Source organism: Plecotus auritus, assembly GCF_963455305.1.
Source record: "Plecotus auritus genome assembly, chromosome: 7".
NCBI lineage: Eukaryota > Metazoa > Chordata > Mammalia > Chiroptera > Vespertilionidae > Plecotus > Plecotus auritus.
Window position 1 is genome coordinate 39,805,110 of NC_137774.1, and position 17,386 is coordinate 39,822,495.

At 39.2% G+C, this 17,386-nt stretch overlaps 1 pseudogene across 1 annotated transcript; it reads right to left on the reverse strand.

The window, feature by feature from the left end:
• Nucleotides 1–10,431: 10,431 nt before the first annotated feature.
• On the reverse strand, nucleotides 10,432–11,360 carry LOC308252569 (olfactory receptor 1A1-like; annotated as a pseudogene). The gene has a single exon. The product of its transcript is annotated as an olfactory receptor 1A1-like (transcript).
• Between the last annotated feature and the right edge of the window lie 6,026 nt (nucleotides 11,361–17,386).

The following is a 17,386-nucleotide window of genomic DNA, read 5'->3' on the forward strand; positions in this document are numbered from 1 at the left end:
ATGGACACATTCCTAGAAAAATACAACCTTCCAAAACTCACTCAGGAAGATTCTAAAAATTTCAATAGGCCAATAACTATGGAAGAAATTGAAGCAGTCATCAAAAAGCTCCCAGCAAACAAAAGCACAGGGCCAGACGGCTTCACAGGGGAGTTTTACCAAACATTCAAGGAAGAACTAAAACCTATCCTCCTCAGACTATTTCAGAAAATTCAAGAGGAAGGAACACTTCCAAGTTCCTTCTATGAAGCCAGCATCACCCTAATACCAAAACCAGATAAAGATAACACAATGAAAGAGAATTACAGGCCAATTTCCCTCATGAATATAGATGCCAAAATCCTCAACAAAATTCTAGCAAATCGAATCCAGCAGTACATCAGAAAGATCATACACCATGACCAAGTAGGATTTATCCCAGGGATGCAAGGATGGTACAATATTCGCAAATCAATAAACGTGATACATCACATAAACAAATTGAGAGATAAAAACCACATAGTCATATCAATTGATGCAGAAAAAGCATTTGACAAAATCCAACACCCTTTCTTGATAAAAACTCTCAGCAAGGTGGGAATAGAAGGATCATACCTCAACATAATAAAAGCCATATATGACAAACCTACAGCCAACATCATACTCAATGGGCAAAAACTAAAACCATTTCCCTAAGAACAGGAACAAGACAGGGATGCCCACTCTCACCACTCCTGTTCAATATAGTGCTGGAAGTACTAGCCATTGCAATCAGACAAGAAGAAGAAATAAAAGGCATCCAAATTGGAAAAGAAGAAGTAAAATTGTCCTTATTCGCAGATGACATGATACTGTACATAGAAAACCCTAAAGACTCCATCAAAAAATTACTAGACTTAATAAATGAATTCGGCAATGTAGCAGGATACAAAATTAATGCCAAGAAATCTATGGCATTTCTATATACCAATAATGATCTTACAGAAAGAGAGACTAAAAAAGCAATCCCATTTACCATCGCACCAAAAAAATTAAGATACCTAGGAATAAACTTAACTAAGGAGGTAAAAGACCTATATGTGGAAAACTACAGGACACTGAAAAAAGAGATACAGGAAGACATAAACAGATGGAAGAACATACCTTGTTCATGGATTGGTAGAATCAACATCATTAAAATGTCCATACTACCCAAAGCAATCTATAAATTCAATGCACTTCCCATTAAAATACCAAAGACATATTTCACAGACCTAGAACGAACTTTCCAAAAATTCATCTGGAATAAAAAAAGACCCCGAATAGCTGCAGCAATCCTGAGAAAGAAGAACAAAGTAGGTGGGATCTCAACACCAGATATCAAGCTGTATTACAAAGCCACTGTTCTTAAAACAGCCTGGTACTGGCACAAGAACAGATATATAGATCAATGGAATAGAATAGAGAACCCAGAAATTGACCCAAATCACTATGCTAAATTAATATTTGACAAAGGAGGCACGAACATACAATGGAGTCAAGACAGTCTCTTCAACAAATGGTGTTGGGAAAATTGGACAGACACATGCAAAAAAATGAAGCTAGATCACCAACTTACACCATACACAAAAATAAACTCAAAATGGATAAAGGACTTAAACATAAGACGGGAAACCATAAAAATACTAGAGGAATCCACAGGCAGAAAAATCTCAGACATATGCCGAAGGAACTTCTTCACTGATACTGCTCCTAGGGCAATGGAAGCCAAAGAGAAAATAAACAAATGGGACTACATCAAAATAAAAAGCTTTTGCACAGCAAAGGAAACCATCAATAAAACAACAAGAAAGCCCACTGCATGGGAGAACATATTTGCCAACGATATCAACGATAAGGGTTTAATCTCCAACATTTACAGGGAACTCATGCAACTCAACAAAAAGAAGATAAACAACCCAATCAAAAAATGGGAAACTGATCTAAATAGACACTTTACGAAAGAAAACAGAAGGAGGCCAAGAGACATATGAAAACCTGCTCAAAGTCGCTAATCATCAGAGAGATGCAAATCAAAACAACAATGCGGTACCATCTCACACCTGTCAGAATGGCTATTATCAACAAATCAACAAATGACAAGTGCTGGCGAGGATGTGGAGAAAAAGGAACCCTCGTGCACTGCTGGTGGGAATGCAGACTGGTGCAGCCACTGTGGAGAACAGTATGGAGTTTCCTCAAAAAACTAAAAATGGAACTCCCTTTTGACCCAGTGATCCCACTTCTAGGAATATATCCCAAGAAACTAGAAACACGAATCAGAAAGGATATATGCACCCCTATGTTCATAGCAGCACAATTCACCATAGCTAAGATTTGGAAACAGCCTAAATGCCCATCAGCAGATGAGTGGATTAAACAACTATGGTATATCTACACAATGGAATACTATGCTGCAGTAAAAAAGAAGGAGTTCCTACCATTTGCAACAACATGGATGGAGATGGAGAGTATTATGTTAAGTGAAATAAGCCAGGCACAGAAAGATAAGTATCACATGATCTCACTCATTTGTGGAATATAATGAACGGCATAAACTGATGAACAAGAACAAATCCAGAGACTGAGAAACGTCAAACAGCACGTCATACCACAGGGAAGGTAGGGGAGGGTGGGGGTAAGGGGGAGAGATCAACCAAGGGACTTGTGTGCATGCATATGAGCCTAATCAATGGACACAGACAACAAGGGGGTGGGACATAAGTAGGGGGTGGGGGGTTATGGGGGAATAATTTGTGTTTTTGCCTCCCTGACAAAATTTATATAAGGTTACAAAAAGAAATTGATAGCCAGTTTGAAATTTAATAGCCATGGCCTAGAGCAAAGAATATCCTTACATGATATTATTCTACAATGTTATTAAAATTTTAGATATTTTACAACAGCATATTGTACAATTATCCCAAATAAACTTACAAACTAATTCTTGGAATGTTTGGCAGCAATTTTTTTTTAAAAAAAGGACATGAAAGGATATAATCCCTTTCAGAAGGAATTAAGGCGCTGGGAAGGCACTTGAGCATTCTATATTGGCCCCTCTTGCCTTTTGTGCCAAGGGGGACCCTCTTCTCACAATCCAATTGCCCTCAGCTGTTGCCTGAGCTTTCAGTCCATGCTGAGCATGAAGCCTCGTGGTGGCTGGTACCATGGATCTGTCTCTCGCCCAATCGTGTGAGCTGGGCCCTCCCTGGAGAAGAAACCTGAGTTCCCCGAGATATGTGATCAGTGCTGAGGCCCCGCCAGCAGGCCAGGGGATTCCCAAGGCAGGTACTGGGCGTGGAGGCCACAAGGGCATAGGCTACCAAGGAGACAGAGCTGAACCTCACATCACCCTGCTTGGCCCCGGAGGATTACTGGTTAGCCAGAGACGGGTAAGATTCCTCAGAGAAGGAACAACCTAAGACAGGCACAGTCGAAGAGGGGCCATCAGGAGAGAACTTGGGGATCAACAGAGGTGGGGCACAGACCCTCACCCCCCAACCTTGCAGGGGCCTGAACCCTCACCCCATCTGAGGGAGGTCTCCTGCCCCCATGGCTGCTTTGCTTCCCACGCCCAGCTCAGATCGGGACCCAGGTAACAGACAGAGACTTGGCCAACAGCAGCTGCCCTATATCTAAATCCAGCCTAGCACCAGGAATGCTCAGGGCCTACTGAAGAATGCAAATAATCCTTTCCACTAATATTTACAGGGTAAATTAAGATTGTTGGTAGAGTATTAAATTTGACAGTAAAATAATAATCAAGTTTTCAGATTAATTTAAATAGGCTAATTGAAATAAGTGAATATTCAAGAAAATGTAATTGTACTGGAAAAAAGCTGTTCCTAATGTGGTAACTAAAATTTCTATTGGTAGTTCATCTCATGGTAAAATTCCTGAACATGCAATGAAACTAAAGCAGTCATATTTTTGTCAAAAAATTAAAATTTAAAGTCATCAAGACTGCATTATAAAAGTTACAATAGCCTCCATTAATCAAAAAAGGGGGGATAGAAGGGTAATATCATGGAAGGAAAAATATCCTACAAGTAAATTACATCTAGAAAACTTTTACTTTACAAAATTAGTTTTCATTTGTAATGCTAACAGCAAGACACCCATGAAAAACACACACAGTGTCTAAATAAGACAAAGGAAAATCGTTTGGGCAAAAATAAAAAGGATCCCAAATCAATTATATAGAAAAGATTCCTTTATTAACTTTTGGTCGAGAATATGTTTGTATATTTTCAGAAAACAACTCCAAGACCATGTGGATTCCTGCAACAGAGAGGAATTGACAGGTCTGCTCCAACCACGAAGACAAGAGGAGAAACAGTCCAGAGATGGGAGACGCTGACCACGCCTTGCCACGCTAGCAGTCAGCAGCTGTGCGTCGCTGCAGGTTGCCTAGGACCAAACCAGAGAAGGTCAGACCTGCATTGCCATCATGTGCCCACCATCCAGATATCATTGCTGACATGTACACATAAGGAACTGTTTGACATTGAAATGGGGACTCAGAACTATTGGACATGGAAATTGGGACTCAAACATATTTTATTATTATATGTTTATTTCTAGTCTGCAGAGGCAAGATTTTTTAAAGGAATGAAATGGGGAAAAAATAGATACAGAGGCAAAGAAGCATTGAAAAGACTGTCAAACTACAGTGGGAAGGCAGGGGAGGTTGCGGGCGGGGGGGGGGCTGTAAGAGATCAACCGAAGAACTTGTACGCATGCATATAAGCATAACCAATGGATAAAAAACACTGGGGAAGAGGGGGCAGGTAAAGGCATGTACTGGGGGGAAGGGGAGGCCGGGGGAAGGTCAATGAGGAAGGGAAAAAAAAAGGAGACATATGTACTACCATTTGTAATACTTCAAACAATTTAAAAAAATAATAAAAAATAAAAATAAATAAAATAAAATAGAAAAAAAATATCAATTACGCTTCAGCGATACTAGTAGGACCTACTCCTCACTGTCACTGTGAGAAAGAAAGGAGCAAATTCATGCAAAGTATGTGGCACTGGCTGAGCACGCTCCTTGCTGCACAAGGTGTGCTTTATAGGTTACAGATCTGATCACCTGTCTTCCCTAAAACAGCTGAGCTCCCCATCTCCTCCAGAACAGCCCAGGTTTGTGGCCAGGTGGTCAAGGCCTCAGGATGCCCCATTCCCAGTGGATCTCCTGCTCCCCTGGTCTTACACCCTGTATTCCAGCACTTTCCACAAGGTCACAAAATGCTTCACCTCCGTTCTGCTGACAGGCTGTTCCTTTCACCAAATGTACTTCTCCACTCTGCTTTCCCATTATTGGTCTGGTAAGACCCCTTATCCAACTCAAACTTTTCCTCCTGGTCACATCAACTCTTGCCCCAGAGGTACCACTCCGGCTTATGCCTTATTTTTGGTCTTTATGTATTTTAATGATTGACCCACTCCACATTTTGCGGAATTGGTCCCTTAATTAGATTATTGTAACAACAAAGAACTCTTCTCTGAAGCCCTTCTTCACAATCCTGAGCTATGGATTCCATAATGTTATAGTGGATTTAAGCTGTGAATCCTCAAAATAATACAGCTAGATTAGCACTGATGTTCTCAGATGTGGGGAAACTGCCTAATTAACATGACCCCATAGTGGAATTATGCTTGAATTTGAATTCACCTGTGAGGCACACAAAGGAAGCCAAGAGCATAAGTGTGAAAGGCTAATGACAAATTTGGAAAGGCAAACTGAATCTTTATTTCTAATGCTGATCCAACTTCCTATATAGGGTCAATATGTTTTGGTGGTGTTCAAAATGGTAACCTACTTTCAAATTTAAATGTTAAATGGTGAGGTTTACATCAAAACTAATATTCCACAAGCGCACATTTAAAGCAAGAATCACTACTCTGGGAAGTGAATATGGTTTCTTGGAACCCAACATGCAAGTAATAGATAATCCAGACATATGGACTTTATTGCTACATGGGAATTACATTTAAAATTGTGGGAATTTTATATAAAGCAAAGCTACACACCTAGTAATTTTGGCATATTAAGTTATCTTTACTATTTTTTTCCTAGAAAATAGGTGATATTTCTATCTATACATTTTTAAACATAAAATCTGTTTTTACTTCATTGTCCATCAGTAGATGAGTGGGTAAAAAAGCTGTGGTACATTTACACAATGAAATACTACTTGGCCATAAAAAGAAGGAAGTCTTTTGTGACAGTAGGGATGGACCTGGAGAGTATTATGCTAAGTGAAACAAGCCAGTCAGAGAAAGATGAATATCATATGATTTCATCTATATGTGGAACCTAACGAATAAAATAAGCAAACAAACAAGTAGAAACGGACACATAGATAAAGAAAACAGACTGACAGCTGTCATAACACAGGGAGTTGAGGGGTTGGGTGAAAAAGGTAAAGGGATTAATTTTTTTTAAAAAAACCTCATAGACACAAAAAACAGTATAATGATTGAAAAAGGGAAAGGGGGTGGGGAGGCAGAAGAGGGTTAAGGGGGAGATAAATGGTGTTGGAAGGCAACTTGTCTTTGGATGGTGAACACAATATACACATGATGTGTTATAGAATGGTACACTTGAAGCACATATAATTTTATTAACCAATGTCACCCCAATAAATTCAGTAAAAATTAATGAAAAAATCATTTTCTTGAGTGCTTGAATTTTATTATTGGCAACAAATACTGTCAGTTGTTTTCCTTGAAATAGCAGGTTCATTTCATTCATTTGATTTTATTTTTTGGTTCATCCTCACCCGAGAATATTTTCCCATTGATTTTTAGGGAGAGTAGAAGAGAGAGGGAAAGACAGAGAGAAACATCAATGTGAGAGAAACACATTGATTGGTTGCCTCCTGCATGAGCCCCAACCAGGGCCTGGACTGGGGAAGACCCTGAAACCGAGGAATGTGCCCTTGTCCGGAATCAAACCCAGGACCCTTCAGTCCACAGGCTGATGCTCTATCCACTGAGCCAAACCAGCTAGGGTGCTTCATTCATTTTAAATAAATATCTGCCAAATACCCAAGTCTCTATAACCATAGTATGTCAGTTTGTCCTTTAAGTAAGATGGTATTCCAGGGAAAAAAGTGCCTGTTTAGCTCTCAATTCAAACTGTCTCACAGATGCTTTTCCTCATGACATCAATATTTAAAAGGATGGGTACTTAAGTTAGTAAAAATAAAAATTCTTACTGCTTCATCACGGAGCTTTTTAAGGGAATCTGGGCTTTAAAACTTTTTAAATTTACTGCAAGTGTGTGATGGTGAAGACAGCAATGGGTACCAGTGTGGTTGGGTGCCACTGCTTTGCTTCATGAAAAGGCACTAGCCGTTTACCCACTGATGCTTTGGCATCATCGGTGCAAACAGAACACAGTGCAAAAAGCAAATAATGTCTTGTTATTACTCAGAAAATAGTTTTGACCTTGCAGGACCTTGGGAAGGGTCCTGAGGGAGCCCTGGACCATGCTTGGAGGACTATTGCTATAGAGCATGAGACATGGTATGGAAATGAAACCCCCAACACTCTGGTCGGCAGGGGTGACTTTCTGGAGGAGACGATGCCCAAACTGATTTGTGGAGGTAAATGAGTTGGGTGCAGATGGGAGCAAGAGAAAGGGGACAAAATAGAATTCTAAACCATGGGGATGGGGGCAAAATGAATGAAGGCCCCGGGCAGTCAGTGCTTTGGTCAGGGAGATGCAATTCTTTCAGTACAGATGCATGCAGGAGGCAGGATGTGACTCTGAAGGCCGAGAAGGTGATCTTGATGGATTTCAAGCAGCAGAGAGATAGGATCAGGTTTTCATGTTGGAAAGATTGGGCTGCGATCCTGTAGCTAATAAACGGGTGTATGTGTTGAGGGTCCAAAAGAAGACTGCAGCTCTGGGAAGAAAAGAGAGAGGGAAAGATACAGAAATGATAAAGGCAGTTTATCCACGGAAACTGGTGGCTTATTGCATGGTTATGTGTGAGGGAGAGCTAGTAGTGTCAAGGTTAATACCTAAAGTCCAAGAGTAACTTCAGTGATTATTCTGAAATACTATCATTTAATATTTGATAGAATTATTATTATACAACATTTCAAACATATAAAATAGAAAGATACAATAAAGCTCCTTTCTTATTTATGTCTTTGTATTGTGTGTGCATATATTATATTTTAGTTCACGTGTTTTATACTGTATAACTATATATTACAGTTCAATTGCATGCCCACTCCAAATTACTGTTTAATACACTCTGCTGTGCTCTTTGGCTGATACAAAAAGGAGGCAAACAGAGAGCCTGATATCAATTCTAGATTGTATAAATGCCTTTCTCCCCCACTAGGATCCTCATTCTGTGTAAACATTTAGTCATTCTGCAAGAATCCCAGACTTGACTTTCCTACTCCTGGATGATTTCATCTGTTTCTATAACTGCACTTACCAACTCTGATCCATGCTTTGTTTTACCTCTCATTCTACTATTCATTTGGATATCTCTTGAAAATACGCCCAAAAGGATCAGAGCCATGTTCCCTATTTTCATTAAAGGCTCAACTGTATTTTTTTTTTCAGCAGCTCAAGCTTAAAACCTAGAAGACATCCTCTTCCTTACAACTTTCATACAAATTGCCACCCCATGTTTTTCCCCCTTCCACATTACCTTGGCTTCCAGGCCCTTTATCTATATGTGCACTATTTGTTTACATTGCTCTCAATTCTTTAGAGCTCTTTAGATTCTTCAGAGCTGCCTAATTAATCTCCTGATGTAACCACCCTTTTCTGCTCCCTTACTTCTCTCTATCCAATCTTACTTCAAGACAAAATCTCATCATTGCTTCATGTAGAGCTGTTGTCATCTATCATCTATGTATCTATCATCTATGTATCTATGTATCTATCTACCATCTATCATCTGTCTACTTATCTATTCATCTATCTGAATAATGTCACAAATACCCCTAGGCCCACCATGCAATCTGAAAGTTAGGTCTTTAGTAATAACTTACATCTAACTACATTGTAGCTTTTGCTGCATTCTTCTAACTCTCCCCTCTTGAATTTGGTCATTCATTCACACAGGTTCATATGCATTTGTAATCAAATTCTTTTTAGTTACAAAAAAATAATTGGTCTAGTTCTCATCCTTGGTATTTTAGAGGCGTAGAAAGCATTAGAAGATCAATAACACCATCTTCTAACATTCATGGACAATTCTTGGCATTGTGAATTAGCTATAAGAGATAATTTTCTATTTTTACTGGCAGTTTAACATAGTAGATACTAAAACAAATTGCATACTGTTCTAAGACATGTCAGTCTACCTCTTCAAAATGTTGTCCTGTTTGGGAATGTGATATTTAAGGACAATCATTTATATCTTATTCATATTTTGAGAAAAAAATTTCTCATGAACAGAATCAAATCATAGGTATTGAAATTCATTAGTGGTTACTTAGTGACCTGCTGGGTTAACTACCTCTGTTTGTGGACTATCACCTACATAACCAGGGCTGGCCATCCAGAATAAAAGTTCATCTTAGCTGGGTCATTCTGGAGAAGCAAGGCCACTTAATCCTCAATACTTCACTTATTTGGCACCCCGATTATTTTCAATGTAGCTTAATTTAATTTTATAAGTAATTAAATCAATACTTTATTATATGAATTGAATTAGAGTATTTATTAATTTAGAATGCAATTACTATTGATGAGTGTCATTTGAGGGAGAGTCGTCTGCTCTTTAGAAACAACCTAGTTGGCTTTACAATACAGCAAGAACAAGACTGCTTCCCCAGGTCAGTGTATTTAAAGATTTCCTGGATGGGTGAGTAACATTCTAGGATGATTATGCCTGATCATAGGCACATTACATTTCAGGGGCTGATATTTTTCATTTATTCATCCCACTTTCCACCGAGAATTATTGGATATAGTTTCTATGACCAAGATTTTGAAAGGTAGAGTGATGTGTTATGACCTGCTCGCAGAAGGCGGTAAGCCAAGCAGAGATGGTTAAACATAATAGCGCAATAAAATTTGGCCATTTGATGAATGGTTTATATCCTTCAAATAAAGAATGATCACTATACTCACATCCTGTGAGAGTGGCAGGCAGATGTTACTAAATGTGGATGTGGAAGCTGAGCTTCATGCCTTTTACACTTTACTCCGAGAGACAAGACAGTAGCTGAAACTGAACCCAATATTCCTGTGCTGCAACTCTGCCAAAGGATAATAGTGTGTTCAAAGCGACAATGTCAATAAGAGGAATCATAAATTGTTACAAATATTGGAAAAGAATAATTTTCAGCTGGAAGGGCAAAGGTTGCTTCTTGAAGAGTGAGGACATTGGGGATGGGTTGCCACATGCATTTTAATTGGTGACTACAGTCTCCAACATGACCTCACATTGGTTACATGGAGATTCTCTTGCTGACGAGTTTCCCCAGGGCAGCCTTCAAGTCCCGATTTCTCAGACTGTAATGAAAGGATTTAACATTGGAGTCACTGCCATGTATATCACAGTTATCACAGCATCCTTTAGACTGTAGCTAGTCAGAGGGCGGAAATACATGCCCATGACTGTCCCATAATACAAAGAAACAACTGTGAGGTGGGAACCACAGGTGGAGAAGGCTTTGCACACACCCTTGGTGGATGGAACATGTAAGACTGTGGAAAAGACCCGAACATAGGAGATGATGATACATAGCAATGGCACAGAGAAAACACCAACCCCGAGGTGCATCATCTTCACATTAAAGTGGATGTCAGAGCAGGACAGCTTGAGCAAAGGGGTAATGTCACAGTAGAAGTTGGCCTCTTCCTGGTTGCCACAGAAGGACAGGCCAGCTGTGAGCAGAGTATGGGGGAGGGCATTAGTGTTTCCAACCACCCAAGACCCAACAACTAGCAGGACACAAGTTCGTGGGATCATAATTGTTGTGTAATGAAGTGGCCGGCTGATGGCCACAGCACGATCATATGCCATTGCAGCCAGGATATAGCTATCTGTGTTAACCAAAGCAATCATGAAACACATCTGTGTCAGGCATCCCCCAAAGGAGATGCTTTTGGTGCTCAAGAGATGGTTGGCTAGCATCTTCGGGATGGTTACACAGGAGAAGAAGAAGTCAACAAAGGAGAGGTTAACAAGGAGAAAATACATGGGGTGGTGAAGGCGAATGTCGGAGCAAATGGCCAAGATGATGAGCAGGTTTCCAATCAGTGTGATGGGTTAAATGAGCAGGAAGAGGATGAAGAAGAAATCTTCCTGTCCCTGCTGACTGCTAACTCCCAGGAGGATAAAATCCAGGGTAGAGGATTGATTATCTTCCCTCATTATTCTTTTATTAAGATTGGGGAGAGGAATCCAGAATTATTAGTGAAGTTACTGTGTATAATGATCTTCCATATCCACCAGTTTTGTCTCAATGATAAGTCATCTCTGCAACTGAGTTTACTAAATCCATAGAAAGCCAGCATTTTGGGAAAATATCCTTGTTGCTCAGTGGGACTAATTGACAGTTAGGCCTGGACACTCATGTCTAAGAAGTGAGCAATTTTTGAATCAGAATTGCCCAACCTCCCCCATCCCAGTGCCACTACCCAACCATATAGTATTTAATCAATTAACAAGTACTGGATTCTCATATTGCATGACCTAGATACTTTGTTAGGCTTACGGAAAAATAAAAAATATGTGAAAATGCAATCTTATTAATCTATTTATTCAACCTGCAAAACAGTCTCTGCTCTCAGGGACCTTCTAACTTAATGGAGAAGCCAGAATCACGTGGCAATTTTATTAAATATGATATGGAAATTGCAGCATTTTGGAGTCTTTGGCTAAATACACCAGTGCAAAAGCTGTGTTAGTACAAGGACCAGCCTGGAAATTAGGAATTGCTCCAGTGACCAAAGTCATAGTGATCCCAGGCCCAAGGAGTAAAAGGTATCTGCACTCACACTGACAGATTATAAATCACAAGGACCACAGAGTTACGATCTAGGAAAAACAAGCCTAGTGAATTTCCTCCCCAAGATTCCCATTTTCAAATAAGACTTTCACCACCTCCTTTGATACGTTTTACCTTTTTGTAAAACTCTAATATAGATCATTGCAAAGCTTTTCTCTTTGGTCTTCTCTTTTCTTTTTTATTTCTTATGGTGACTCATCCAATTCTACAGTCACTTCACGGACAGCACAGTAAACTCTCAGATCTGTTTCTGTCCCTTTGATGTCTCTCTCCCATATTTTTATCTTCAGTCGTTCTGCCATCATGTCTGTCCAAACTCTCTATTTTGCACATCCAACCTAAGTAGTTTGCAGGCAGTTTTTCAGGCGTGGAACCATACTGTGTTTGTGTGTGTGTGTGTGTGTGTGTGTGTGTGTGTGTTTAATCACCCCCAGAGAGTTCACTGTGAAACATTGTTCATTTTATGAACCAATAAGATTGCACTTAACATTTCTAGAGTTAAATCAGGGTTTATTTCTTTTGTTCCCCACATGTGGAATACGCACAGGCACACAAACCCAGTTATCCTTCACTTTTACACCTGATCTTGTTGATTATTTAAAAGAATTGTCACATAATTTAGCTTTTCTAGCTACTGTCTCAGAGCTTTAGCTTAGATAGTCATCACTTTCTACCTGAAATACTGTCAGGTTTCCTTAGCTTGTTGACTATATATCCCCTCCTCTTTGATCCACTTGTACTCTGAGGCATACTAACTATGGCAGAGCCTACTAGCTCCTTATCCAAACCCATGTTGTTCTCTTCTTCCGGGATGCACAAGTAGACTAGATTTCCCAGGCTCCCTTGCACTGAGGTGTGGCCATGTGACTGAGTTTTCAACTGCCAGTTCATCTATGTGTTCCATTTCTGGGCTTCCTCCATACTTGTTTTACCCTTGTGCATGCTAGATAAAATGGCCAAGGCACTGAATGGGATGGTGGAGTCACATGGTGAAATGAGCTTGTGCCTCCAGTTCTCTACATACCAGAGCCACCCACCACCAAAGATACCCACTGGGACTGTTGCATAGGAGGGACATACCCTTTCATTCTGTTTAAACAATTATAGTTTGAGATGTATTTCTTAACTTTAGCATTTATTACCTTATTTGTACTATTTAATATCCTTTCCCCAGGGTATCCTGAATAATTCACTAATTTTTCCAAAAAGAACTCTTCTCAATAATTAATTAAAACATTATTCTCAACATCTGTGAGTTATGTGCTACACACAGGGGATACGGATCTAAGTATATTTTCCCCAAATATAATGAACCTAAAATTTCCAGATTGTCTATCTTTGAACTTAAAAGAATTTGGAATTATTTCCTGAAATGTCTTTTCTTATCTTTGCATAGAATCATAATATCTTAGGGTTGAGAGGGTTCAATAAAGTTAAAGGGCTAGAGAGCATGGTAATTCCTTTGGTGTGCAAGTATAAGGTTTTTAGGGCTGTGATTCTTGGCAATATGGCAAAGTAAGCTGATGTGGACAGAGCCCATTCCAAGTAAAGTACATAGAAATTATAAATAAATTTAAAAAATAATGAAATATACATACAAACAAATCTAAAAGAAAAAAATGTGAATACATAGGTATGAAAAACAAAGAGAATGCTAAGCAAGCCTGCGATGACTCTGTTATGACCCCTTGAGGTTTCCAACCATTAACAAGGCCGTAAAGGTAGGGGTCTGGCTTGTAATTTCTCTTTGGTACAGGAGATGTGCCCACAGATCTACATGAAGTAGTGAGCTAATTTGAGTCCTCTGTGTAAAACATACAAGTCCTGCCCTATTTGTAAAATAACACTAGATTTTTTTTGCTATGTTAGAATTGGAAAGGAAAGTACAAAAGAACAAAATTCACAGAAAATATGATTGTCCACAAAGAAAACCCAAAATAATCCCTATATAAGTCAATAATTCCCAAGAAAGACAAGTATCATATGATTTCACTCATATGTGGAATCTAATGAACAAAATAACCTAACAAGCAAAATAATAAAAGACTCATAGATAGAGAGCAGGCTGACAGATGTTGGTGTGTGTGGGGGAGGGAGCTTAGTAGGGAATAGGGTGGAAGAATAGAGTGGGGGGGGGGGAGAGAATTCCCAAGGGAATCTCTAGAGATATCAGCAAGTTTGTTTCATATAGACCAATATTAGAAACAATCAACACTGTTCATATACTTAAATAATAATAAATCAGAAAATACAATTTTTATAAAGACTGCTCACAACAGCAATAGAAAATACCAAGGAATTTAGAAATCATTCTAACAAAAGAGGTCCAACAGGTTTCAAAAATTACAAAATTTTACTGAAGGACAAAAAAACTATAAAAGAATACCTAAAAAAATAAAGAGATAAGCAATGTTAATGGCAAGACTCAATGTGGTAAAATTGTCAGTTCTCTTCCAATTAATCTATGAATTGGATGCAATCTCAATCAAAATCTTACTGGTTTCTTTTAAACATGAAATTTAGCATGCAGAAGAATGAGGAGCCATAAAGAGCTAAGAAAGGTTAGAATAAGGAGGGAGTAATGGTCCCATTAGGATTCAAGATGGTTTGCTATGGAAATTCAAACAGTGGAGTAGTGCTGATGTAGGGAATGAAAAATAGACCTATTAACAGATGATCGAGTCAGACCCAGATCAAGCATTTATTAGCAGAGGGCATATGACATGGCTTGGTTTAGAAATGGGCAGGGAAAGGAGGGACTGACCATTAAGTAAAGAGTTTTGGAACAATGGGGTACCTATATATGAAAAATAATCCTTAAAGGATCAATTATGAAAAGGAAAACCTCAAAATATGTAGAGGAAGATGTAAGCATATCAAATCAAGACATTGTTCTCCTCACACTTATACAATGTTATATGTCAATTATATCTCAATTACACTGAAATAATTTTAGAGGACAATATGTTTATGATGCAAGAAATGTAATTAATTTCTTAAACCAGCACAAAGCAGAAAAAATATAAGAAAAAATTCTCACACATTGACTACTTTAAGTGAAATTGAAAACATTTATATGAAAAAGACACTATAAAGAAAGGGGAAAGATAAGTCTTGGCCTGGAAAGAGATGTCTGCTATACACATAATCAACTAAGCACTAGTATTCAGAATACATATGAGTCTCACACACTGATAAGAAGGGAACCAAAGCCCTATCCGGTTTGGCTCAGTGGATAGAGCTTCGGCCTGAGGCCTCAAGGGTCCCAGGTTTGATTCTGGTCAAGGGAATGTACCTTGGTTGCAGGCACATCCCCAGTGGGGAGTGTGCAGGAGGCAGCTGATTGATGTTTCTCTCTCGTCGATGTTTCTAACTCTCTATCTCTCTCCCTTTCTCTCTGTAAAATATTAATAAAATATATTTTTAAAAAAGAAGGAGACCAAAAATGCAGTAGGAAGTAATGGGCAAAAGGTTAGAATAGGCAAGTCAGGAGAGGAAAAGGGTACAGCCAATAAACAAAAGAAAAATGTGAAATGACAACAAAACTTAACAAAGAATATTGGAGAAGACACGCACAGTGGGAAATCAGCCTAGAAAATAAGTTTGTGGTTAAACTGTGGGGAATTTTTAGTATGGACTGGATTCCTTACATACTGAAAATTAGGATAGTTTATGTAAATTGAAGTACACACTTTTGGTAATAGAAATATGCAACCATTTGTTTAATACAAACTTAGATATTTTGGCAATATAAAATGACTGATGAGTAAGTCAACATTTGAATGACAATCTAGTGCAATGATGATCGTAAGTTGATTAAAAAGAGAGATAATGGATGTAAGAAAAAGCTGCACCAGATAAGAAGTGGTTGGTATAATCAATATGAGAACTAAACACACAGGGAAACTGAGAAGAGAAGTTTCTGATCGCAGGGACCTCATGTTCTGCAGTGTCATCATGGGAGAGGTGATTTCTGCTGAAAGACTGAGGAGAGAGGTGGAAGGACCATATGCCTACAGGGAGAGGAGTCAGGAGAAGCATCAGCATGAATGCCAGAGACAGAGTGAGAGCCCTGAGTTCACTGGAATGAACCAAATTCCAGGTAGTGGTGAGTCACTGAAATCCTTTTTCCTGGAAAGTATTTGTGCTCTGAGTGTGACAGTGCTGAGGATAGGTTTTCAGGGACAAAGAGGCCAAATACTTCCCCTTGGCATCATATGTAACAGAAATACACACACACACACACACACACACACACACACACACACACACACACACACACCATTCCTTCAGGAGGCGGAGAGCTCAGGACTGAAGAACCCAAATCAAAACTACCCCTTCCTATGTCTTGCTTTTTTGAAACAAAAGGGGATCCAAGAGAAAGATTGAGTTAGAAAATTATTAATAAATAGAGTTAAAAGTATTTTGAGACAAAAAAATACGGTAAAATATTTTAAACTTCTACATTATTGGATAAGATGAAACAAGCAAAACGTTGTTAGCAATGTTGTGCTGTGCAGATGTCTGCTGGTTGCAGAATTCAAACGGACACTAAAATGTTAAAAATTAAATGGTGGCAGGGAGCTTTAAACACGGAACAACACAGTGCTGGTAAATATAAACAATAATCAATAAAATGATAAAACAAAAAGGTAAAAACAAACAAACTACTCCTTCCTCATCGTGTTTTTATGAATGAGGCCCCAAAATAACCATTTTCAGATGAGAAGGGTTCTTCTCTCTCTTTTTCTCTCTCTCTTAGTCTTTCTTGAGACCTTTGGTTCTGGAGTCAAAGAGTGAGTCTTAGTTTTGCCAGTCCTTCTCTGTGTGACTTCAGGCAATTCAATTCACCAATTTGTTCATCTTATTATAAAAGAAGACAAAACAATTCTACTCACCTCTTGGAGGTGTTGTAAGGGTCCAAGGGGGACGATATATGTAGTGCAGTTGCTGGCTACCTATCCTTTGATGTCACTGTCATAGAAATCTATTCTCTGATGTCCACAGGCCCTACCTAGGGAGTAGCTCAGATGCTCTCACAAAGGGCCCTGGCCCTGTGGCCTTCACTCCTCTCTCACAAATGGGAAGTTTACAGCCAGCTGATCCAACACCTGTTATCATTCCTTTTTGGAGGCCGGGTGTGGAGCAGGAGTCCTCTGTCCCTGAGGCAGAAGAGATAAGGCTTGGATGGTTTAGAAGGGGAGCCCCAGGTTTTCTGACCATGGAGCAGAAGGGGTGGCCGCAGCTGTCCTGGATGGAGCTGGAAGATGACTTTCCTCCTCTAGGCAGCAGGAAGGCTCATAGGATAGAGAAAACTGTGACTTATGCACCAGGTTATAAAGTCTCTTGAAACATGTCTCCCATGTTCATTCAAGCCATAGTTACAGTA